The sequence below is a fragment of the Papio anubis genome, chromosome 13 (assembly GCF_008728515.1).
Source record: "Papio anubis isolate 15944 chromosome 13, Panubis1.0, whole genome shotgun sequence".
Classification (NCBI taxonomy): Eukaryota; Metazoa; Chordata; class Mammalia; order Primates; family Cercopithecidae; genus Papio; species Papio anubis.
Window position 1 is genome coordinate 31,295,838 of NC_044988.1, and position 27,598 is coordinate 31,323,435.

The 27,598-nt window shown below is 37.7% G+C and overlaps 1 long non-coding RNA gene across 1 annotated transcript in view; it reads right to left on the reverse strand.

The window, feature by feature from the left end:
* The window catches only part of LOC108582418, a 49,081-nt gene extending 21,496 nt beyond the window's left edge, over positions 1-27,585 (reverse strand). The window contains exons 1-2 of the long non-coding RNA XR_001895900.3: positions 25,082-27,585; positions 21,510-21,644 (exon numbers count right to left, since the gene is read on the reverse strand). This is a non-coding gene — a long non-coding RNA (uncharacterized LOC108582418). The remainder of the gene's footprint in view (positions 1-21,509; positions 21,645-25,081) is intronic.
* Between the last annotated feature and the right edge of the window lie 13 nt (positions 27,586-27,598).

Below are 27,598 nucleotides of genomic sequence, written 5' to 3' on the forward strand. Positions count from 1 at the left end.
ATAATAGAAATTCTTTTTCATAAGAGAATAGAAAAAGAAGGAACATACTCTAGGGGTAATTCATGCTATGCCTCAGTGCTTCTCCATCTTGGAATTATACCATCTGGAATGCAAATGGCCTACAAGAGAAAATGTGGAGAAGGTGCAACCACTCTTATAGGACGTAGGCTATAAGCGCATGTTCTTTGTACTCATATTTCTATTTCAACTGCAATGGAAGTTGAAAAATACTGTCTTATATATAGAAGATGTCAAAATGGTATGGTATAAACATAACATGTCTTCGTCGCATGATACTCACATTTTATGAATATAACTCTCTTACTAAAGCTTTACAAGGACAGTAATAAGAAAGGAGCACTATTGGCCAATCTCCCTCATTAATATAGGTGCCAAAATCCTAAACAAAATACTAGCAAACTGAATCTAGTAATATATAAAAAAGATAACGCATTAGGACTAAATTGGGTTTATTCCAGAAAAGCAAGGTAAGTTTAAATATTGGTTTGGAATTAATGTAATTAGCCACACGAAGATATTAATTTTAAAAATCAAATAATCATATCAATGAATAAAGAAAAAGCTCATAACAAATGCAATATCACTTGTGATTTTAAAAAAAATCTTTTAGCAAATGAGTAGTAAGAAAGGAACTACCTAATTCAGACAGAGTATATAAAACGCCATTCAGCAGATACCATGCTTAATTGTAAAATGTTATATGCTTTCCCTTTGAAATCAGAAGCAAGAAAGTAATTATTATGACTGCTTCTAATTGTTATTTCAAATTGTACTGAAGATCCTAGTCAGTGCAGTAAGTCAGAGAAAAGAGTGTTAACAGTTGAAAACAAATCTCCCACCATTTGTGGGTGTTATAATCTTTATCTTTAAAATAAAGTGATACGTAGAAAATTTCTAGAATTAATTTGAGAGTCTGGCAAGTGTTTAGATACACAATTTAATACAGAATCATTTATAGTCCTATAAATCAGCATCCAAGAGAAAGTTTTTAAAAATAAACTTCAGAATAAATTAACAAAATACATGTAGCACCTATAATGAGAAAGGAATTAAGCCTTATTGAAAAATTTTAAAGATGATAATAAATGTAGACATACTATGATTGTGGAGTGAATGACTCAACACTGTAAATATTGTCAAGTCTCCCCAAACTGATTTATAAATTTAATAGAGCTTGTGGAAGTTGGCAGGTCAATTATAAAATTTATACGCAAGTACAAATGGCTAAAAATAGACAAATAGACTCTTGAAGAAGAACAATGGAAGGTGTTTTTCTTCAAGAATGGGAAGAATTGTTGTATTAGTTTTTACAACTTATTTTATATTTATTAAGTGTATTGGTGTGGAGATATACACACCAATAATATTGGTATGGTGATTCTGTGCCAATGGGATGAAATAGACAACCTAGAAAGCACATCCATGCATACATGGTCCCTATGTATATGAAAGAGGGGCCCTGAAGAAAAATAGGAAAGAAAGTATTGTCAGTAAATTCTGTTGGGACAAACGGGTGCAATATTGAAAAAAGAAATTATTGGATCTCTATGTCCTAACATACACAAAATAAATTCTAGTCGAAGACCTAGTATGAAAGTCAAAGCTATAATGCTTTAACGAGATAATATAGGAAAGTGTCCTCAGGGTAGGGGAGAACTTAAGACACAGTAAAGCACTAATCATAAAATAAAAGACTGATAAATTTGACTACCTTAAAAATCAAGAACTTTTCTTCATCAAAAGGCAATATAAAAGGAGTGAAAAGAAAAGCCATAGAATGAGAGAAGTGATTTGCCTTACATATAACTTACAAAGGACTAGTATCCAGAATTTATAAAGAACTAGAAATCAATAAGAAAAACATAAATTGTTAGGAAAAAGGGTAAGAATTTCAGAAAATAAGAAAATTCAAGTGGGCAATAGGCATATGAAAAAGTCCTCAATCTGTAGTTACGAAAACACAAGTTAAATCACAGTGAGATAACTTTACCTCCAGGCATCCTTAACAAACTGGCAAATAAAACCTCATATATTTGATAGTATCACTGTTGATGAGAATGTGGACCAACAGTTGGAGTATAAGTTTATAAAACCTTTTGGAGACAAGAGAGAGAGTGCTGTCAATAAGATGGTTTACTAGAGATGCCTGGGATTTGTGCCTCTCACAAGAAAGCACCAAAGCAATGAATAAACAGCTAAGCTTTGACTGGAGTGTTGAAGGGAGAAGGCTGGAGTGCATCAGGTGAGTAGAGACACACCTGTGGTGATCAGAAGTCCGGGACGGCAGTATGGAGGCATCTGAACTGTGTGGCCCCATCTCTCTCACCTACATCAAATCTGCCTAGAGTTAGGAGGAACTTTCCTTTGGGAGGTGTGGAGGAAGGTAAGCAGAAGATCTCCGCCAGCCCCTATTACCACCACAAACACCTACAGTCCTTACAACAGAAGAATCCCAGTCTCCCAGTTTGAAGAGGTGCTAAGGATTCATACAGCTGCATTGCCCTGGATTGGGAGTACAAGGTTTAACTTCTCTACCCTGCCATCTATTCCCTGTGAGCCATGCTGCTGCAGCATGGTGCTATCTTGAGACTAGAGCCACCTCTGGGGTATGCCCTGCTCTAGAGACCAGTAGCCACTGCACTTCTCCAGCACTGGAATTCCGTCTTCATTCTACTGTGCCCATACCAGTAGCTGAACACCACAATCCCAGCAGTGTGGAGTCTGGGCCCAAGATTGAATATGAGGCTGATCCTACACAGCAAAGAAACCAACTCCTGCTACCCTTACTTCCAGCCAGAGGAACAGACTGGCAATCCTGCCCAGAGTAAGCCTACCTTTGGGCTAGCCTGAGCAAGAGAGACTCTCAAGCCTCCAAGCAGTTGACATGCTCCCAGGTCAGCAGAATGGCAATGCACCTGGGCCCAGAGCCTGAGAAACAGCCCTGAGGTACCCCAACCCCTGCAGACAGGCCTATGACCAGTTCATCAGCCCTGTATCTACAATCAGTCTGAGAAACAGATCTGTGGGCTTCCGCTAACAGGAACTCCCTTAGGCTGGCCAAGGAGCTGTGCACACACACCCTGGGACTGAGAAATAACTCCACAGGCTGCCCCTAGTGGTCAAGGCCCCAGGCCAACCAAGCAGTGGTACACCAGCATCCTGGACTCATGAAACAGCTCGGTGGGCCACCACCCACAGACAAACCCCCTAGGCCAGCCAAGCAGTCATGCAGCTGTGTCCTGGGCTTTAGAAACAGTCTCATAGGTTGCCCCCAGCAGACATGCCCCCAGGTTGGTTAAGCAGAGGTATGCCTGCATACTACGCCTAAGGAGCAGTCCCATAGGCCGTTCCTGGTGCGCATTCCCTCAGGATGGCCAAACAACCATGGACCTATGCTCCCAGTCAGAATAACATGCCCATGACCACAACTCCAGAGAGCCAGACCCCAAATTGGCTGATGCATCATGTGCAAACCTGTGCACCTAACCTGAGAAACAGCCTGGTGAGCCTATCCTTGGAAAACTCACACCACTTCCACCACAAATGCTCTCGGACTAGGCCACTGAGAAGCTCACAAACATCACTAGTGTGGATTACAACTAAAGACACTACTTGAAGACTACACTACTGAGTCTACCTAAAACCAACACCAACACATGCCACCAAACTGACACTCCAAGACCCATTCATCTGAGTAAGTCATTCCATATGAAACCTCTGCAAAATTTGAAGAGGTGACTTTTCTCCCAGATGTGTAGAAATCAACGTAGGAATATGTCAACCATGAAGAAGCAAGGAAGCATGTAACCTTCAAAGGAAAACAATAATGCTCCAGTAATAGATCTCAATCATAAGAAAATATATGAAATTCCAGAAAAAGAATTCAAAATAATAATCTTAAGGAAGCTCAGTGAGATACAAAAGAATTCAGATAAACAATTCAATTAAATCAAGAAAATAATTCATGATTTGAATGAGAAATTTAGCAAAGAGATAGATATCATAAAAAAGAACAAACTAAAATCCTAGAGCTGAAGAATTTAATGAATAAAATTAAAAAATACAATCAAGCACCTCAACAACAGATTATACCAAGCAGAAGAATTTCTCAGCTTGCAGACAGGTTTGAAATAACCCAGAGAAAAATAAGTAAATAAATAAATAAAAAGAATGAAGAAAGCCTATGAGATTTATGCATCACTGTTTAGCAAATAAATATTCATACTATGAGTATTCCAGAAGAAGAAGAGAAGAAATAAAGGTGAGAAAGACGTATTTAATGAAATAATAGCAGAAAACTTCCCGAGGTTTAGAGAGAGATAGACATCCGGGTCTAGGGAGCTCAAAAAACTCCAAATAAATTCAACCCAAAGAGGTCATATCTGGGAAACATTATAGTCAAATTATCAAAAGTCAAAAAGAAACAAGGAATTTTGATCCAGTAAGGCCAGATTTTTTTTAACTAAAAAAAAAAAAAAAAAAAGAAAAGAAAGAATATAAAGAAACAAAGATTTTTAAAGAGCAGCAAGAGAAAAGCTTCAGGTTACAAATAAAAGAATCCTCATTAAACTAACAGAGGACTTCTCAGCAGAAACCTTAAAGGCCAGGAGAAAATAGGATAATATATTCAAAGTACTGAAATAAATAAACTACCAGGCAAGAGTATTATACTTAGCAAAACTATCCTTCAGAAATGAAGAACAAAATCTTTTGCAGACAAGCAAAAACTGAGGGAATTCATCACCACTGAACCAGCCTTATGGAAAATGCTCAAGGTAGTCTTATATCTGGAAGTACAAACACTATCATGAAAACATGCAAAACTGTAAAATTCACTGGTAGAGCTGACACACAAAGGAGAAAGAGAATCTAACCTTATCACTACAGAAAAGACCCAATAACAAAAGTAAACAATAAGAGGAAGTAAGGAGCAAGCAATTAATAAAATATCCAGAAAATAATCAATAAAATGACAGAATTAAGTGCTCATCTATCAAATTTTGAATGAAAATTTGAAGATATAGTGGGCTGAGTGGATTAAAAAAGAAGAACCAACTATATGCTGTCTACAAGAGACTTATTCCACCTGTAAAGACACATAAACTGCAAATGAAGGAATAGAAAAAGATATTCCATACATATGAACACCAAAAACAAGAAGTAGCTATCCTTATAGCAGATAAAACAGACCTCAAGTTAAAAGCTGGAAAAAGACAAATAAAGACATTATATGATAATACAGTGATAAATTCAACAAGAGAATATTTCAATTATAAATATGTATACAACCAACACTGGATTGCCCAGGTATATAAAGCAAATATTATTAGATCTAAAGGGAGAGATAGACCTCAATACAATAATAGTTGGGGACTTCAACACCCCAACAGATCATCTAGACAGACAATCAATAAGAAACATTGAACTGAAACTGCACTATAGACCAAATAAACCTAACAGACCTTTACAGAACATTTCACCCAATAGCTGAAAAATACATATTCTTTTCATCAGCACATGGAACATTCTTCAGGATTGACCATATGTTAGGACAAAAAACAAGTCTCAAAAAAATTTTCAAAATCAAAACCATATGAAGTATCTTATCTGAACACAATGAAATAAAACTAGACATCTGTAACAAGAGAAACATTCAAAACTACATGAATATGTGGACATTAAACAACAAGCTCCTGAGTGATCAGTAAGTGAAAGAAGAAATTGAGAATAAAAGTTAAAAATTCCTTGAAACAAATGAGAATAGAAACACAATATACCAAAATCTATGGGGCCAAAGCAAAAGCATTATTAACAGGCAGGCTTTTAGCATTTAATGTCTACATCGAAAACCTAGAAATATTTCAAATAAACAGCCTAATGAAGCATCTTGACTAACTAGGAAAGCAGGAACAAAACAAACCTAAAGTTAGTAGAAGAAAAGAAATAATGATGATTAAAGGCACAGAAATAAAATTGAGACTAAAAATTGCAAAAGATCAATAAAACAATAAACTGTTTTTTAAAAACAGATAAACAAAGTCAACAAACCATTAGTTAGACTAAGAAAAATTAAGGAAGACTTAAAAATCAGTAACAAAAATGAGATGGCATACTGAATGGCAAAATGAATACTACAGAAATACAAAGAATCATTAGAGAGTACTATGAATGTACATGCCAATAAATTTGAAAATCTAGAGAAAATGGGTAAAGTCCTAGACACATACAACATATGAAAATTGAACTAAGAAGAAATAGGAAACCTGAATAGACCAATCACAATTAACAACATTGAGTCAGTAATAAAGTCTTCCAACAAAGAAACATTCGTGAATGGATGGTTTCACCACTGAATTCTACTGAAACCTTAAAAAAGAATTAATACCAGTTCTCAAACTACTCGAAAAAATTGCAGCAGAGTGATTTTTTTCCTAAACTTATTCTATGAGGCCATCCTAACTTTAACACCAAAAGAAGACAATGACACAACAACCGAAAAAGGTCTAATATACCTGCCAAACATAGATACAAAAATCCTCAACAAAATAATAGCAAACCAAATCCAACAACATGTCAGAACAATAATAACCATGATCAAATGAGATTTATCCCAGGAATGCAAGGATAATTCAACATTTGCAAATCAAAAAACATCATACATTACACCAATAGAATAAGGAACAAAACCCATAATCATCTCAATAAATACAGAAAAAGCCTTTGATAATATTTAATATCACTTTATGACAAAAACAGATAATAAATTACATACAGAAGAAAAGTACCTCGATATAATAAAATTCATATATGATAAATTCACAGCTAATATAATGAAAGGAGAAAAATGGAAAACTTTTCCTCTAAGAACTGAAAAAAGACTTATTGCCCACTCTCACCACTCTTGATGAACACAGTGCTGGAAGTCCTAACCAGAGCAATTAGGCAAGAAAAAGAAATAAAAGATATCCAAATTGAAAAGGAAAAAATCAAATTGTACCTGTCTGCAAATAACATGATCTTATATATAGAAAAATGGAAAGACTTTACCAAAAAACTCTTAGAAAAGATAAATGAATTCAAGAAAGTTGCAGGATACAAAACTATCATACAAAAATTTGTAGCATTTCTATACATGAACCACAAAATGGCTGAAAAAGAAATCAAGAAGGCAATTCCATTTACAATAAGTATAGAAACAATAAAATACTTGGGAATAAATTTAACCAGGAAGGTGAAAGACCTCAACAAGAAAAACTACAAAACACTGATGAAAGAAGTTGAAGAGCATATAAAGAAAATACTCGTAAACGGAATCCAGCAGCACATCAAAAAGCTAATCCATCATGATCAAGTAGGCTTTATCCCTGGGATACAAGGTTGGTTCAACATATGTAAATCAATAAATGTGATTCGTCACATAAATAGAACTAAAGACAAAAACCACATGATTATCTCAACTGATACAAAAAAGGCTTTTGATAAAATTCAACATCTCTTCCTGTTAAAAACTCTCAATAAATTAGGTATTGAAGGAATGTACCTCAAAATAAAAGCCATCTATGACAAACCCACAGCCAACATTATGCTTACTGAGCAAAAGCTGGAAGCATTCCCCTTTAAAACTGACATAAGACAAGGATGCCCTCTCTTACCACTCCTATTCAACATAGTATTGGAAGTCCTGGCCAGAGCAATAGGCAGGAGAAAGAGGGCATCCGAAGAGAAAAAGAGGAAGAAAGAGGAAGTCAAACTATCCCTGTTTGCTGATGACATGATCCTATATCTAGAAAACCTCATAGTCTCAGCTCAAAAGATCCTTTAGCCGATAAACAACTTTAGCAAAGTCTCAGGATACAAAATCAATATACAAAAATCACTAGCATTTCTATACACCAAAAACAGCCAAGCTGAGAGCCAAATCAGGAATACAATCCTACTCACAATTGCCAAGAAAAGAATAAAATACCTAGGAATACAGCTCGCCAGGGAGGTAAAAGATCTCTACAATGAAAATTACAAAACATTGTTCAAAGAAATCAGCGATGACACAAACAAACAGAAAAACATTCCATGCTCATGGATAGGAAGAATCAGTATCATTAAAATGGTCATACTGCCCAAAGTATTTACAGATTTAATGCTATACCTATCAAACTATCAATGACATTCTTCACAGAACTAGAAAAAACTATTTTAAAATTCATACGGAACTGATAAAGATCCTGAATAGTCAAGGCAATCCTAAACAAAAGAAGAAAGCTGGAGGCGTCACGTTACCTGACTTCAAACTATTAATATACAGCAGGGCTACAGTAATCAAAATACCATGGTACTGGTAAAAACAAAACAAAATGAAACAAAACAAAAAACAAAAAACAAAAACAGATGTCTAGACCAATGGAACAGAATGAAGAGCCCAGAAATAAGGCCACACATCTACAAAAATCTGATCTTTGATAAAGATGACAAAAAAAAAAAAAGGCAGTGGGGGAAGGGCTCCCTATTCAATCAATGGCACTGGGATAACTGGCTAGCCATATGAAGATGATTGAAACTGGACCCTTTCCTTACACTATATACAAAAATCAACTCAAGATGGATTCAAGACTTAAATGTAAAACTCAAAACTATTAAAAATCCTGAATGACAACATAGGCAATACCATTCTGGACATGGGAACTGGCAAAGACTTCGTGACAAAGAGGTCAAAAGCAATCACAACAAAACCAAAAATCAACAAATGGTATTGAATTAAACCAAAGAGCTTCTGCACAGCAAAAGAAACTACCCACAGAGTAAACAGACAACCTACAGATTGGGAGAAAATATTTGCAAACTAGGCATCTGACAAAGGTCTAATATCCAGCATCTGTAAGAAACTTAAACAGATTTACAAGAAAAAAAAAACACAAAAACCCAGCCGTATTAAAAAGTAGGCATAGGACATGAACAGACACTTTTCAAAAGAAGACATACATGTGGCCAAAAACATATGAAAAAAGTTCAATATCACCGATTTTTAGATAAATGCAAATGAAAACCACAATGAGATACTATCTCACATCAGTCAGAATGGCTGTTATTAAAAAGTCAAGAAATAACAGATACTGACAAGTTTGCAGAGAAAAGGGAATGCGCAAACACTGTTGGTGGGAGTCTAAATTAGTTCAACCATAGTGAAAAGTAGTGTGGTGATACTTCAAAGAGCTAAAAACAGAACTACCATTCTACCCAACAATCTCACTCCTGGGTATATACTCAATGAATATACATTATTGTATCATAAAGACACATGAACACATATGTTCAATTCAGCACTACTCAAAATAGCAAAGACATGGAATCAACCTAAATGTCCACCAACAGCAGATTGGATAAAGAGAATGTGGTATATATACACGATGGAATACTATGCAACCACAAAAAAGAACGAGATCATGTCCTTTGTAGGAGCATGGATGGAGCTAGAGACTATTTCCTTAGCAAACTAATTCAGGAACAAAAAATCAAATACATGTGTTTTCATTTAAAGTAGGAACTGAATGATGAGAACACATGGACATAAAAAGGGGAACAACAGACATTGGGGCCTACTTGAAGGTAGAGGGTGGGAAGAGGGAGAGGATCAGAAAAAATAACTATTGGGTACTAGGCTTTGTACCTGGGTGATGAAATAGTCTGTTCAACAAACCCCTGTGACATAAATTTACCTATACAACAAACCTGCACTTGTACTCCTGAATCTAAAATAAAAGCTTAAAATATAAAATAAATAAATAAATAAATAATAACATAAAAGAAATTGAAGAGGATAGAAGCAAGTAGAAGGACATCTCTTGTTCATGAATCAGAAGAATTAATGTTAAAGTGACCACACTACTCAAAGCAATCTACAGATTCAATGCCATCCCTATCCAAATACCAATGACATCTTTCACAGCAATAGAAAAACATAATTCTAAAATTTGTATGGAATCACAAGACCCTGAATAGCCAAAGCAATCCTGAGCAAAAAGAACAAAGCTGGAGGTACCATACTTCCACACCTCAAAATATACAATAAAGTTGTAGTAATCAAAACAGCATAGTACTAGACTAAAAACAGACACATACAATAATAGAATAGAACAGAGAGCCCAGAGATAAATTTATGCACCTCCAGCCAACTGATTCTTGATAAGAGCACCAAGAACACACATTGTAGAAAGGACAGTCTCTTCAATAAACACTGCTGGGAAAACTGGATGTCTATATGCAGAAGAATAAAACTAGAACCCCAGCTCTCACCCTTTACAAAAATCAACTTAAGATGTGAAACAACAAAGACGTGAAACAATAAAACTACTGGAAGAAAACATAGGGAAAATGCTTCAGGACAGTAGTCTGGGGAAATGTTTTATGAATAAGGCCCCAAAATCATAGGCAACAAAGGCAAAAGTAAACCAATGGGATTTTATCAAACTAAAACCTCTGCACAGCAAAGAAAACAATCAACAATCAACAAAGACAACCTACAGAATGGGAGAAAATATTTGCAGACTATTCATTCGACAGGGTGTTGATATCCAGAATATACAAGGAACTCAAACATCTCAACAGGAAAAAAATCCCAAACAATACAATTTAAAAATGGACAAATGATCTGAACAAACGTTTCTCAAAAGAAGACATACAAATGGCCAATAAGTATATTAAAAATGCTCAACATCACTCATCATAAGAAAAGTGCAATCAAAACTACTACGAAAGAACATCTCACCCCAGTGATGTTTATTATCAAAAAGACAAAAAATAACAAATGCTGCCCAGGGTGCGGAGAAAGGCAAATATTACACACTGTTGATGGAAATGCTAACTAATACAATTACTGTGGACAATATGGATATCAGTATGGTGGTTCCTCGAAAACCTACAAATAATTCTACCATATAATCTAGTAATCTCACCACTTAGAATTTATCCATAGGAAAGAAAATCATTATATTGAAGAGATATCTGCACTCCCATGTTTATTGCAGCACTACTCATAATAGCCAAGTTATGGAATCAACTTAGATGTCTAACAAGAGAAAAATGGATAAAGAAAATACGGTGTATATATATGCAATAAAATACTATTCAGTCATAAAAAATGAATGAAATCCTGCCATTCACATCAACATGGATGGAGCTAGAGGATATCATATTAAGTGGAATAAGTCAGGAACAGAAAGATAAACACTGAATATTCTCACTCCTATGTGGAAGCTAAAATAAGTTGATCCCAGAAGTAAAGAGTAAAGTAGAGGATACTAGAGGCTGGGAAGGGTAAGGAGAAGGGAGGGATAGGGAGAGATTTGTTAAAGCAGGGGTTGCCAACCTTTTTGGCACCAGGTACTGGTTTTGGGGAAAACTGTTTTCCACAGACTGTGGGTGGGGGATGGTTTCAGGATGAAGCTGTTCCACCTCAGATCATCAGGCATTAGATTCTCATAAGGTGCACACAACCAAGATTCCTTACATGCACAGTTCACAATAGAGTTTGTGCTTCTATGGGAATCTAATACCGCCACTAATCTGACAGGGAGTGGAGGTCAGTTGGTAATGCTTGCTCACCCACTGCTCACCTCCTGTGTGAAGCCCGGTTCCTAACAGGCCACGGATTGGTACTCGTCAGTGGTCCAGGGGGTGGGGACCCCTATTTAAGGACAGAAAATGACAACTAGATAGAAAGAATGTGTTCTATGCCACTGTAGGATGACTATAGTCAACAATAATATATGTTTTCAAATAGCCAGGATAGGAGGATATTGCGTATTTCCAACAGAAATAAATGATCAATGTTTGAGCTGATGGATACACTAATTGTCCTGATCTGATCACCATACATTACATGTATCAAAACGTCATTATGTACCCCATGAATATGTACAACTATTGTCAATTAAAACAAACAAGCCAATAAACAAAAACCTTTTGGAAACGAACCTGGAATGGTCTACTAAAGTTGAAGATAACACATACCCTATGACCTAGAAAGTCTATTCTTACATATATACCCAACATAAACCCATATACATGTGCAACAGGACACTTGGACAAGTAATCTATTATCATTCTTTCTTACAGTAAAAAGAAAAGGCAAATCTAAACTATACTGTTTAACAACATGTAGGAGAAAAAGAAAACAAGGACCACAAAAGGCAGGATAGTGGTTACTGATGGCGAAGAGAGACGGACGGGGTTATCAGCAGGAAAGGCATATGGAAGACTTCCAGGTTGCTGCCAGCATTCCTTTTTCTCATATAGGTTGGGGTCAGCATATCAGTCAGGGTTCTCCAGATAAATGTAAATAATAGAAAATCTATCTATCTATCTATCTATCTATCTATCTATCTATCATCTATCATCTATCTATCTAGATATGGAGAGAGATTTATTATGAGGAAATGGCTCACACATTTATGGAGACTGAGAAGTTCCACAATATGCTGTCTGCAAGCTGGAAACCTAGGAAAGCCAGTGATGCAATTCCAGTTTTGATCAGAAGGCCTAAGAAGCAAGGAAACTAATGGTATAAGCATCAGTTCAAGGATAAGTGAAGATGGATGTCCCGTCTCAAGCAGGCAGGCAGGAAGAAAAAGGAAAAAATTCCTCCTTCCTCTGCCTTTTCTGTTCTATTCAGGCTCTCAGGAGACTGGATGATGGCCACTCCCATTGGAGAGACCATCTACTCCTCTGAGTCCACTGATTCAAATGCCAATCTCATCTGGAAACACCCTCACAGATACACCCAGAAACAATGTTTAATCTGGACACTCTGTGGCACGGTGAAGTTGACACATAAAATTAACCATCACAGTCAGCAAACTTCTTCTGAAAAGGGTGAGGCGGTAGTTATTTTAGGTTTCATAGGCCATATGGTTTCTGTCACAACTACTCAACTCTGCCATAATAGCCTGAAAGTAGACATAGACATTATGCAAAAGTATTGGCACGGGTGTATTCCAATAACATTCACTTACAAAAAATGGCGGTAGGGTGCCTTCAGCCCATGGACCATATTTGTCATCCCCTGTTATAGGTAATGTCATGCGTGTGTGCTGTATGCAATTTGTATATGTCATATGTCACAAAAAGAAATGAAGGACTCAGAAACAAGGAAGAAATTTAGCCCAAGTGCTACGTTTGAGGGTTGTAGAGTCAGAAAGCCAGGGTGTGACTTGTGCCTTATCTACTCACAAGGTACTGGGCCTTGGGCATAATGCACACCTGTGAACTAGAGTAGTGGTAGCACCCATCTGTTTTGAGGATTAACTGATGGATAAGGTTAGGTGTTTAGTAAAACTCCTAGCACATATTAGCTCAAGATTTTTTTTTTCCTCTCAGATAAGAGGGTCTTTAAAGTATGTTCAACCATACTTACCAATACTTTAAGGACGTACTTGTTTCTTGCTGTAGGCAAAAATTAGCTCCTACGGAAGAAATTTATGGAAGAATAGAAAATATACATAATCCCTTCTATACATAATGTGGAAAAATCACAAGTAAACATAGTATGCTGCCTACTATTTCTTGGAAAGCACTTTTTCCTTAGCATACTTTGGGTGCTAAGCAAAGGACTTGCAAAAAAAATTAAAATGCATTCCATATGTAAATTATAAGAGGAGAAAAGAGTGTGAAGGGAAAAGTTCACTCCTGATTCTGAAACCAGAATGACTATGCTTTATTTCTCAGTGAAGTCTTATTGAAGGGGTAAAACCTGACCATTTACAAAAGGGTAGGCTTTCAGAGTAGGCGGAATAATGGTCCCTGGGGTTTCCACATCCTAATTCCCTGAAGCTGTGAATATGTTGTCTTACGTGGTAAAAGCTGTAATTAAGCTAAGGATCTTGAAATGGGGAGAATAGTCTGGATTACTCAGGTGTTTTTAATGTAATCATAAGGCTCTTTATAGGTGAAAGAGTGACGCAGAAAGGTCAGAGTGAGAGAGAAATTTGAAGATGCTATCCTGCTGGCTTTAAAGATGGAGAAAGGGGCTCCAAGCCAAGGAACATAAGGTCTTTAGAAGCTGGAAAAGTCAAGAAATGGATTCTCTCCTACAGCCTGCATAAGAAACACAGTTCTGCAGTCATCTTAACATTAGCCCAGTAAAAATCATTTCAGACTTCTGACCTTCAAAGCTCTAACATAAACATGTGCTGTTTTAAGTCACTAAGTTTATGGTAATTTCTTACAGCAGCAATGAGAAACTAACAGAACTGTATAATGGATAGAGTGTTCAGTTGGGCTAAACGTAGCTCCTTAAACTGCCCTGCCATTTTATTATGTATTTTTATAATTTATCCAAAAAGTACTTATTAATGACCTCCTGAGTAACAGGAACTAGAGTTATAAAGATGAATAAACTTAGCCCCAGTCCCTAAACAGCCCACAGTATAGCAGAGTTGGAAAACTGTCTAGTGTTTCTGCACATCTTGTGAGCAGAGGTACCGGTTGCCTTTGTTCAAGACTCTCATTTCAAGAATGTCTGTCTGTTTAACGAACAACTTTGAATTGTGAAGACAGTATCTCCCTCCAGAGCAAAGGGCAGACATGCTTACAGTTCAATGGGAAAGATTCAGGATCCCTAAGCTCAAGGTTCCTCTCTCGTCAGGCAGCCTTGACAAGACCTGTGTGAATGTATCATCTTGTCCTCTTTGTGTCATCCTGTGGAAACTGGGATTGGAAAATCATCTCAAGAGATTGCTGACACTCTGGCTGCTGCTATTGCTGAGTAACGAATTGTCTATTTTTCTCTAACTCAGCTATTTTGTGTCTTCTTTTAGCATCCATGAGCTGTAGTAGGTTAACTTGTTAGCTTGCAAATGGAAAAATCTCGCATCCTTCACAGTTCTTAACAAATAGTAAACAAAACAATGCACACATCTTTATCAACATCCTGGGTCAGGGTCTCCTAAAAAGGTCTATAATAGAAATGAAAAAGAAAGAGGTACTATGTGTATTAGGTACTTTGTATATATTCTTATTAAGTTTTCATACTACTCTGTAAGATTTATTTTAACAGCCGTCTAGATATCCTGTTTACTTATGATTCAGATAAGAATGAACCACCACACTCCAATTGTCTCTGCCATTACATGTCCTTAAGAAAATCCAGGGCACCTAGCAGATTCGAGAGCAGTGGTTTTCAAAGGAAGTAATTTGCCCCTGATATGGTTTGGATGTTCCTCCCCTCCAAATCTCATGTAATGCAATCCCCCGTGTTGGAGAGGGGCTTGGTGGGTGGTGTTTGGATCATGGCAGCTGATACCTCATGAATGGCTTAGCCATCCCCTTGGTGATGAGTGAATTCCTGCTTTAGTAGTTCATACGAGATCTGGTTGTTTAAAAGAGTATGGCATTTCCTCCCTCCCTCTCTTGCTTCTGCTCTAGCCATGTAATATGCTGACCCCCCCCTTTGCCTTCCACCATGATTGTAAGCTTCCGGAGGCCCTCACCAGGTACAATGCTGGTGCCATGCTTCCTGTACAGCCTGCAGAGCCATAAGCCAATTAAACCTCTTTTCTCTATAAACTACCCAATCTCAGGTATTCCTTTATAGTGACACAAAAAAGACAAATACACTCTCCATTTGGCAATGACTGAAGACATTTTTGACAGTCACAACTTAAGGTAGGGGTATTAGTGGTATCTAAGGTGTCAGGAATATGGCTAACCATCCTACAATGACTATGATAGCCCCCATAAATACTCTTCTAGTCTAAAATGCCAGTAATACTGAGGTTAAGAAACTCTGCCCTGGAGTATAATCATCTCTGACTTCCACTTCTGCCTCCATTGATATCTTTTGCTCTGTTTTTTATCCACTAATGTATTTATCTCATCTTGGCATGTATACAAATTTCCATCTCTCCCTCGCTAAAATAAAGTCACCACCAATGTAAGCCTATTGCGTGCGGGAGAAATTTTACTAAAGATTTATAGGTATGAGGTGGGAGGTTACAGAATCATATCAAAAGCAAATAAATAGAAGAACATATTAGACAGCCTTGCTGTTAATGTCCTACTAGTCCCTGCACTTCTGGACTCGGGCTTTCTCACTGCCCATAATAATGGTTGCCCATGTCAACTCATTCAATGCCTTAGGCTTTCACCATCTTACTGGTTCCAGTCTTCATATCATCCCTTTCCTAGATTGTACCTAGGAACTCCAGGTTCCTCTCTCTATTATGTAGCAACTATTCAATTCTCTCAATTCTCTACATCTAAACTCAGGTTGAAGCCTTTCTTTAGTTTGTCTAGCGGTTTTCAAATTCGAGCATGCATCAGTCATACACAGCTTGTGGGCAGAGGCAGATTTGATTCTGTAGATGTGGTTGAAAATGTGCATATCTTAGGCTGGTCGTGGTGGCTCATGCCTGTAATCCCAGCACTTTGGGAGGCCGAGGCGGGTGGATCACTAGGTCAAACAATCAAGACCATCCTGGCCAACATGGTGAAACCCCGTCTCTACTAAAAATACAAAAATTTAGCCGGGTGTGGTGGCGGGCGCCTGTAATCCCAGCTACTTGGGAAGCTACTTGGGAGGCTGAGGCAGAAGAATCGCTTGAACCCGGGAGGCGGAGGTTGCAGTGACCTGAGATTGCGCCACTGCACTCCAACCTGGGCAAAAAAAAAAAAAAAAAAAAGAATTTGCGTATCTTAAACATTTCCAGGTAATGTTAATTCCTCTGGTCTGGGAAAACACTTTTAGAACCACCATATAAAAAACAAGAAACAAAAAAACATAACAAAAAAAAATCAACTAAACACACAAACCCATCCAAACAATAGAGCCATTATTTCTGTAGCAGGATAAAAAAAAACCCGCAGAAACCTTGACATGAATGCCTTTCTCTTACTTTGATTCATGCACTTCAGAAGACAGTAGTAATTCTGTATAGCATTTGCCACCCTTCTCAGTTACACACAGAAGAGGAATTGGGGGCTCAGAGAGGTTAAGTAACTAGAAAACTATGACCCAGAGCCCAGGTCTGTTGGATTCTGAAACTCCTGCTTGTGTAAGTGGTTAAATGGGATGTGAGAAACATTCCCTTCTTAGGATCATGTGCAATTTGTTCAATGGTACGAAGCAGCTTTTGTGGTAGAATTCACAAATATATCTCAGGAGTTTATTTAAAAATAGTTCAAATACAGTAATAGGGGTGTGAACCTTCACTGCAATGTTTCATTATAAGTAATTTCTCAGGAAAATTATGATAACAATGCCTTCAAATAAATGGCACTTGACAAGAAGCTGTGAAGCTGTCCTCAATGACAACTAGTAAATCTATATATGCTATAGCATATAGAATATCTGTAATTAGTAGATCTATGGATGTTAGTGTGTGGAGGAAACCTGGCCTGAAATGATTGATGCCCCTACAAAACCTTTGGGAACTGAGGCATAATTACCCTCACAATGAAGACTGAAGGAGTTGCAAGATGTCGAGACTTCAGTTGTATTTTTCAGAGAAAAGATCCTACTGATGCTCCTTCCTCTTGTTCCCCAAAGAAACAAAGGTTAAGTTTATGTTTACTACTGGAGCTTTAAGTTTACTACTTGGGTAGCACAGTCTAATCCTGGCTGGGAATGCTGCTGGTGAGATCTCATCTTGACAAATCAGAACACAGTACTTCTTGGAAAGTACTGGTTTCAGAACTGCCTGAGATGTTGCTTGGGATTTGTTTTGTCTTTATTTCTGACAGATTGCTATATAAAATCAAGCTTATACACTGTTGACTGCTAGGATAAAAAGCAATTCCTGTGATCATGAAAAAGTCTGTCTGCTGGGCAGAAAGTAAAACAAACAGCACAGAGGTGCTTGACGATCACAGATGATGGCCAATAAGTGATCATTTGTATGAAGTACAGAATGCAGTGTTATTTGATGAACACGATGTTCTGCATGCATCCGGCCATTATTTAGGAGGTGTTTGCTCAGATATGACTTCAGATGTACACTATATGCTACATAGAGTCAAACACACTGGCTTTGGTAAGGCCTGAAATATAAATTAAACAAAAACACAACGACTAATAACAGTGATGCTCCAAACAGGCTTTCTTCTTCTTTGGAAATTTCTTACGGTCTGGCTTATTTCGGTGAACACTCTAACCACATTTTCAACTAATTGGTAAAACCCAGAGCAGAGGAGAGGATTATATATGAGTTTCCACGGACAAGAAAAGTCAGAGAGAGGAAGTAGGGGAAAAAAAGGCATGAAAAGATAAAAATTGAGAAAAGTTCAGGGCAGGGGTGGGGGCATATAATTTTCCTGGGCTTGCCATAACACAGTACCACAAACTGGGTGGCTTCAGCAACAGAAACTGTCTCACAGTTCTGGCAGCTAGAAGTCTGAAATCCAGGTGTCAGCAGGGGAGGTTCTATCCTAGGGCTGTGAAGCAGAATCTGTTCCATGCCTCTCCTCTAACTTCTTGTGGACCTGGCCATCTCTTGCCCCTTACATGGTGTTTTTACTGTGTCTATACATTGTATTCCCTCTGTGCATATCTCTGTGTCCAAATTTTCCCTTTTAATAAGGATGCCAGTCACACTGGATTACAGCCTATCCTAAAGACTTTATTTCAACTTGATTTGCTTTGTGATGACCCTATCTCCATATAAGGTCACATTCTGAGAGACTGGGGGTTAGGACTCCAGCATATCCTTTTTTTTCTGGGAAAGTGGTAGAGAATAGAATTCAACCTATCACAGGAAGAACGAGAGAACTGTGGGTAGGCACAACACTGAAGTCACACAGCACCTTTGTGTACTGCCCAGTCTGCACAACTGAATACTACAGCCCTACCAAAATGGTTCTTTGAGCTCCACATCCCTGGTGTCTTCTAAGACAGAATTCTCCTTTTTAAAAGCTGATACAATAAATGGAAATGCCACGAAGATTTTGCTAGGTTTTGGGTTACTAAAATTATTGACCTCTGCAGATTTTTGTTTTGCTTTGTATGTAGCCATAGGGGACACCATTAAATGAGATGAACAGTACTATTTACCCATCAGTCTCGTTTTCAAAAGTAAAAAAATAAGGCCAAATGACAGATTTTTAATATTCATAGGTCCTGTCATCTCCTATATGGTAGACATGTGCATTAGGTCATTCTTACATTGTTATAAAACCTAAGACTGGGTAATTTTTTTTTTTTATGAAAGAGGTTTAATTGGCTCACAGTTCTGCGGGCTGTATAGGAAGCATAGTGGCATTTGCTTCTGGCGAGGCCTCAGAAAGCCTCCAGTCACGGTGGAAGGCAAGGGAGAGCAGGCACATCACACAGTGAAAGCAGGAGCAAGAAAATGAGGGAGGAGGAGCTACACACTTTTAAATGACCAGGTCTCATGAAAACTCATTCACTACTGTGAAGACAGTACCAAGACGGATGGTGCTGAACTATTCATGAGAAATCCACCCCCATAATCCAATCACCTCCCACCAGGCCTAACACTGGAAATTATATTTCAATATGAGATTTGGGCAGGGACACAGATCCGAACTACATTAACATGTAAAATGAAAAGAAGTCCAGGATTCCAAATTAACTCTTCTTGGCTCCCTGCTTTTCAACTACATTGCAAAAATGGGGAGAATTTTATAGAAAAATAAATATTTGTTTTTAGAATGTATTTGAAATAATTAAAAGGGCCCATAACCTGAGTGAAAGCCCAGACTGAAATGGCAGAGCTACACGACAGAAAATAATCTTCCTCTCTAGGTTCCAAAGGAAGCACATGTGAAAGAGTGCAAAGGAGCCAGCTGAGACTAAACTGGGTTTGTCAAGCTTTTCTTGTGTTTGTTTCTTGTGTTTTCTTGTGGTTGTTTTCAATGTCTTTGTAAAAATTACTAAAGTCATACATTTTTGTTGCCAAACATCAAACAGAACACTCATGTCAATGAAAAAAAAGCAATTTTTCTTCCTCTCTCACTTTTAATCCATCTTCCCAGAAAAAGATCACTTTCCCAGGTTAGTCTAAATACTTCTAAACATTTCCCTGCAAAATCTATATACTATATAGGTATGCAATTTTGTGTTTTACAAAGCGAGATCATGATATATGTATCATTTTCTCATGCCCATTTTAGAAAGTATGGCTAACACCCTAAGACAGAAGTAAGAGTAAAAACCTATCCGTCCCTTACACTATGTCCCAAAGAAAACCCAGTAGTGGTGGGTATGTTTTCTCATTGTCTCTTCTCCGTTCACACACATTTGTTTTGTTTGACTTAATCTTGATCCTCTCAAGTGCTATCCTTTTTTTCTTGTTGTACCAGTAATATATGCTCATAGGAAAAATAAAATTTAGAACATAAGCAAAAGAAGAAAATAAAAATCATCTCAAGATCTACCTTTCCTAAGCTTTAGTCATTGTTTACATTTTTGTATATGCCACAAAGACATTTTTCAACTCCTTCAATTTAAACAGAAAAGGATAAATACCACCAACAAATCTCAATAGATTTGTTAAAAGTTCAATCCAGTTTGGGCTACGTATACAAGACATCTACACGTGGCTTTATTTTTGTCTTGACTCAAGTGGGGAGAAAGAGTAGAGGAGTTTTCACAACTTAATATTATCACAGAATCAGCATTTAGGGAAAGTTGTCATTTTCTTCCCATCTCTTCACTTCCAGCTCCATCATCCCCTTTCCCCCTCCAAGAGCTTTTCAGAGAATGTGACATCTGCTGCCTTTTCATCCCTCAGAGTTGTTATTTAGATATATTTTGTTTGTTTTATAAATCAGATTAAAGCAAAACGTACTTAAAACACTTCCAGGTCAGAAGTGCAGTTTCTTGATTGAGAGCAGGGTGCTTGTCCTCGCTGACATTTAAAAGGCAGATCTCTGTTAAGCCTCTCTTAACACCCAGAATTACAATCTTGAATTTTCCACACACATCTTGTCAGGAAAATGTTTTAGTGGCATTAAATAATTACTACTGCTTTACACCAACATTTTTCTGGCTATCAATATTTGTTACTTAAACACTTTGGGAAAATAAAGAAAATATAGGAATGAAAATCAAAGTCATCCATAATTCCACTTCCTTGTGATAATCATTGTTACTTAACATTTTAGTGTGTTTTCGGTCAAACTTGTTTTTATGTGTATACACACACACACACACACACACACACACACATTATAATCAAATCTATACATGATTTCAATGGCTATGTGGACTTTTATGTTATAGCAACGACTATTGTGAATGCTATTGTTTAAATAAAAAATTTAAAACTCAGCCACATTTAAAAAATCTCTCACCAAATATTAACACATCTTTCATCAGTTTATTCCTATCCTGATTACCTTGATTCAATTATTCTTATGATCCTCATCTTGACTTGTAGCCAAAACCCTAGAGCCCCCAAGTAGGGTTTCAAAGACTCAATAGACTGTCCTTTCCATCTTTCAGATGCAGACTTTGATTTTTTGCTTTTTGTCTTACTCACAGTTTTGGGAGGTTTGTTTTGTTTTTCTTCTGCTTTTTAGCAACACCAGCCAATCAAAGATGTGTTTGCCTTTACCGGGGTCCCATTAAACTTCTAGTTCCAAAATGGACTGCCTCACTGCCACCGCCTGCAAGGCTGCAGAAAATAGGGAAAGTCACTTATCTTTATCTCTCAATTACCTATTTAATCTCAACAAATTTTATTGCGCTCTATGAACCACAGGCTTTCTGTTGGCGTTGGGCTACAGCAGCAAATAAGGTCCCTACTAGCCTGGTGCCTCCTGTCCAAAAGGTTGTTCTGCTTATTCCACTGGAAGCTGTTTAAAAGCAAGATCTATGTCTGTCCCATCTGGCCATCCATCAGCTCCTGGCAAAGTTCCTCTGTCACAGTAGTAACTTAATTCAACAGCAATTGGCCAAATGAGGGAGTGAAAAGCATATTGCTTAAGAAAATAAATCAGTTGGGCCCGGTACAATGGCTCACGCCTGTAATCCCTGCACTTTGGGAGGCCGAGGCGGGTGGATCACAAGGTCAAGAGTTTGAGACCAGCCTGGCCAACATAGTGAAATCCGTTTCTACTAAGAATACAAAAATTAGCCGGGTATTGTTGCGCGTGACTGTAATCCCAGCTACTCCGGAGGCTGAGGCAGGAGAATCTCTTGAACCCAGGAGGCGGAGGTTGCAGTGAGCTGAGACTGCAGTCCAGCCTGGGTGACAGAGCAAGACTCCGTCTCAAAAGAAAATAAATCAGTTTTGCCACAATCTTCATAGATTTATTTCTTTGAATGAGGGCAAATCAGTTCTGGTAAAAATACAAATCTCTCTAGAAGGAGTAACATATGAAAAACCTTTCAGCCATTAACAGGTTAGTGAGAAGACATTTTCCAGCCAACTGACTTCCAAATTTGAAATGGGAGAGAAAAAGGAGAGAACACCTGCTTCAGATCATGAAGGGGTGCTTGGGACAAATATAGGAGTAATTTGGGAAACCCAGGGATCAAAAGGTGGTGCCTATGAGGGTCAAAATGAGGGACAAGAGAACTTAGAGAATCAATTTTACAAATTTCACTATTGTATTATATTCAAAATTCTTACAAAAAGACAGAAACCAGAAAATATGAGGTATGTTTTCAAAGAGCTTCCAGCAGTAACTAAGGAAGTGACAAATCACATGCCTGGATCCATTTGGGATCTGGGAGACAAAGACAAAGTGAAGTTTCTTCCCCTTCAATCCCACTGCAAAGATCCTGCCCTGCAAACAGGTATCCTCATATTGTAATATATTTTCAGATTTACAGAAAGTAACCTAGTGGGAAATTGTCTTTTAAGCAATATTTAACTGCTTGAAGTCTTGGTTTTATGACCGCCAGAATGTTGGCAAACTGAGAAATGTGATCAATGGGGTAGAAGCCACAGCTTGGAGGTAAGCTGAAATGTGATGGCCTTGTAAATAGTCCCTGTAATTTCTCCTTCATTGAGATCCTATTTGTTAATCATTCATGTAAATGTTAATGGAAAACATGCAGAATCAATTAGCAAGTACTGGCATTCATTTAAAAATCTATAAAGATACTTTTACTATAGTGACAAAAACACACAATTCACAATTACAGACCCTAAATATATATAGTTTTTACATTTGGAACTGAATTGATGTGAGAACTAAGAGTATTTTAAAAAACTAGATAGAACAAATTTCAGGCAGTATCTGGTAAATTTCCAGAGGATTTATTGACTTGCCAACTTAAAACTGGAGTTTCTTAGGTTTTACGTTCCTTTTGGAAGTTTTTGATGGTCTTTGGCTGGTTTGTAGCCTTTTGTTTCAAGTGGCCTTATCTCAGTGTCCAAAGCAAGAAAACAGATAATGAAAGAAAAGCAACATCTAGAATTTTCTAGAAGGCATATATGCGTGTAAATTCATTCACGTAGGTATGACAGACAAGCAACACAAATAGTTTTGTATTGCATTTATTAAAATAACTTAGTATAGTTTAAGTAGGGTATCTATTTAGAGCATTAGACTAACTTTCTAAAATTCGAATTTAATTACTTCGCTTCCCTACTTTAAAAATAGGAATTCCCATTGAATTTGGATTAAAGTTTAAATAAATGGCATACTATATCCATCATAATCTGTTATTCAGCCTTATTTCCTAGTCATCCACCATCCTCATGATGAGCCCTTGGTGCCTTTCTTTTCCTGGCACAAAGTGCACTTCCTTCAGAAAGTCTACTCTGAATTTTCATATTGGGCCTAGGGCCTCTTCTCTCTACTCCCCCATTACCCTCTGTATAGCTGTCTTATTCATTAATATTACTAATTATACTATAATAATAGTAATTAATATTATTCAATAGTGATCTGGTTCCATGTCAGTCTTTTTCTCCAAACTGTCTGTTCTCCAAGTATGTGGACACTGTGGCTCTAGGATGTAGCCTCACAGAGCATAAGTTCAAAATAATAACTTGTTAAACATAACTGCATTTATTAAAACACTTATTGTATATACGTGGATGAACACTACCCAAGTGGAGTGGATGCTAAGATGATTTTCCCGACACTGGGCAAATTCTCATTTGGATAGGCCACCTGTCAACATGTACACCTGAGCTAGAATAAAGAAGGACTGGGGACAGGGCAGAACTGGAACTGACAGGTGCCATGTTTTTCTGTTTCTTTTCTTGCGTCTTGCCCTTTTATCTCTCCTTCTGCTCCCTCAACATTTTTCATCTCAGCACACATGCACTCTCAGGTACCCACCATGGTAAAATGGTCAACTGCCCATTAGACCAACTCTTGGCTTGAAAGTGGGAAGGATTTAAAGTCTGACTAGCTTGTATGCAGAGCTGGCTTAGATTAGGGGGCACAGATTTAAATACCTTCAAGAGCTAAGGAGGAGAGGTAACTATGTGAAGAGTATTTGTATTAGTCCATTTTCAAGCCGCTGATAAAGACATACCTGAGACTGGGCAATTTACAAAAGAAAGAGGTTTAATTGAGCTTACAGTTCCACGTGGCCACAAAGGCTTCACGATCATAGCAGAATGCAAGGAGGAGCAAGTCACATCTTACATGGGTGGTGGCAGGCAAAGAGAGAACTTGTACGTGTAAACTCCCATTTTTAAACCCATCAGATCTTGTGAGACTCATTCACTATCATGAGAACAGCGCAGGAAAAACCCATCCCCATCATTCAATCACCTCCCACTGTGGGAGTTACAATTCAAGATGAGATTTGGGTGGGGACACAGCCAAACCATATCAGCATTGAACTCAGATTAAAAAAACAAAAATGTTTGCAAATCAAGCCAAATAGGACTGACTGTATTTTACCGGCTGGCTGCTAATTTGGGACCTCTGGCTTTAACTATTAGTGAAGCTCGAACAGTGGACTCAGGAGCCAATGGCTGGGAATTCACATCACAAATGTAAAGAATTTTAAGGCAGAATGCATTGAAAGAAAGAAAAATGATGCCCTGGCATAAATATGGTTGAAAAGATATGCCTCCTGCCTATCAAATGACCTTAGATTGAAGGTGGTGGTGAAACACACACACACACAGATACATACCATCTCAAAGACCAAGGCTTCTGGGCCCACATGCTTGTAGATCCAATCATGCTGGTTCTCTATTTTGTTAATTCTTGATTGTCTATGTTTTTTTTTATAGGGCATCATCTGTAAGCTGAATGGGCTAGATATTGGGATGGAGAAATGAATAGAAATGATTACTGTCCTCAAGGACTTAATGGAATTATAAAGGAAGACAGACATTTATATTTTAAAATGTACTAAAATGTTTGAGGGAATAGTAAGGTCTACAGAAGAGTGTCATTTCCACCTTAAGAAGCCTCCCTGAGGTGATAAGCCTTCTGCTGAATTTTTACAGATGAATGAAATTTACTAAGGAGATGGGGAAGGGGGTTGGCAGGAAGGCACACAGAGAGAGAAGTTTGAACACAGTTGCTTAAGCATGAAAATGCCTTAGAAGAATGTGGGGGAACTATTAGCAGTTCTGCAGAGCATTAGAAATACAGAGAATGATAAAAACTAGAAAAGCAAACAGAAACCAGATAATGCAGGCCTTAGAGGTCAGGCTATGGATTTTGAACTCTATTCTATTTTTTAAAATGAGAGTATTTGAAAGTGTGGCAGTATAATTTTATGACTATTAATTTGCGTTTTCCATTTATACCTACCCAATCCACTGCAGTCTCCTTTCAAGAAGACAGCCTGAGCTTTTCTCTTTCCTTGCCCTGGAGCTTTGGCAGGGCCAAAGGAGAAGCTGCTGAAAGAACAACGTTCTTTGTGCATGTGTTCAAAGACTCTGTCTTTGGGGGAGATTGTGTTCAGTATCCTGGCTGGGGAGAGGAGAGAGAAGAATGCCTGGGAGCGAGAGACAGGAGAGAGAGAGGTTTCTTCAGGTAGAGAAGGGACTAAGGTTGGCAGTTCACCAAAGAGTCAGGGATGCAAACCTGGTGACCTAGATAGTGAGAACTCAGAGAGGTGATTCAGAGAAGCCTGCCCCAGGCACTGCTGCTTCTTGCTAGGCAAATGCCTCAGTTGGCACAGTAGCTGTAGAGATGTCAACACGTCAGATGCCATGTAGGTTTGGAAAGTGAGGCTATCAGTGGCATCTATGACAGCACATTAGAAGCTACGTTCATTTTTTATGGGCACCATGTAAGGTTTCTGGACTACTCTAGGCAGAGGGAAGAACTCCCATTAAGTACTGTGATTGAATTTTCTGCCAGCTATAAAAATTGGGTCTTAGAGTTAGATTTAATTGGATTTTAAAAAATGTGATATCTTTAAAATCTGTAGGATAAAATTTATGTATTCACCACAAAGTCTTTTATAAGGGAAAATGACATGATTGGGCTTGAGTTGTGAAAGGATAATGTTTGAGAAAATTCACCTGGCATCCATGAACTTTATTGCAATTTGGGAATAAGATTTTTCCAGAAACTGAAAAAGGTGGACAAGGGACCAAAGATAAAATCCATAAAAGAAACGGAACATTAGTCTTTAAGAAAAGTCAGCCCTTCCCAGATGGAAGAAGTATATTCTAAAGTTTGTGCTTAGTGAATGAGAGCTCAGAAATGGAGACCAGGTTTGGTCCCACTCTCAACAGCTAAGGAAATGATGACACTAGTGCAGCTTTCTCCACATTAGTTCAATCTTGCAGATATCTGTGTCTAGTAAAACATATTTTTAAAAGTCTTACATGTGATAATGGATCTATAAAAAGCACCACAGTGTCCTAACCTATTTTCTGCTGCTATCACAGAATATCATAGACTGGGTAATTTATAAGAAAAAAAAGTTTACTTAATTCACATCTAAAGGCTACGAAGTTTAAGACCATGGTGCCTGCATCTGGTAAGGGCCTTCCTGCTGCATCATAAGATGGCAGAGAGCATGAGCAAGACAGCCAATAAGAGCTCACTTTTATAACAATGTCACTCCTGTGATAACAAAGCCATTCCTGTGATAATGACATTAATCCACTTGTGAGGGCAGAGCCCTCATTAATCCACTAATCCATTCATGAGGGCAAAGAGATTAAGATTCCAATACATGAACTTTTAGGGGACACATTTGAACAATAACACTTAGTATTATTGGATCCAATCCATGCTTTCAGGGATAAAGTACTGTCATTCCTATTTTAGAGCTAAAAATATGAAATCCCAAAGAGATTAAAATTTTTAATTAAATTATTTTTCAATAAATATGGACTGAGCTCCACCATATTCCAGACACTCTGATAAGAGCTTTGAGGAATTCTAATCATGGGAAACAAATATATAAGTATTTATTATATATATTGATAAGTGGTATAGCATGTTTTGCACTTTTCCTTTGCAGTGTCTGTTTCCCACGTAACCCCATATCTCTGAGAACTTTTCACTCTCTGCTCAGTACTGACCCCTGGCAGACATATTTTTGTGATTTAATGCAACATTCTTCTTTTAATTGATTGTGTCTGGCATCATCATTGAACTGAAGAGTGGCCAGTTAAATTCTTTCTTCGGGGAATTTAGAATTGGGCTTGAGAAATAGTCAGTCTGAGCTGGTCTCTCA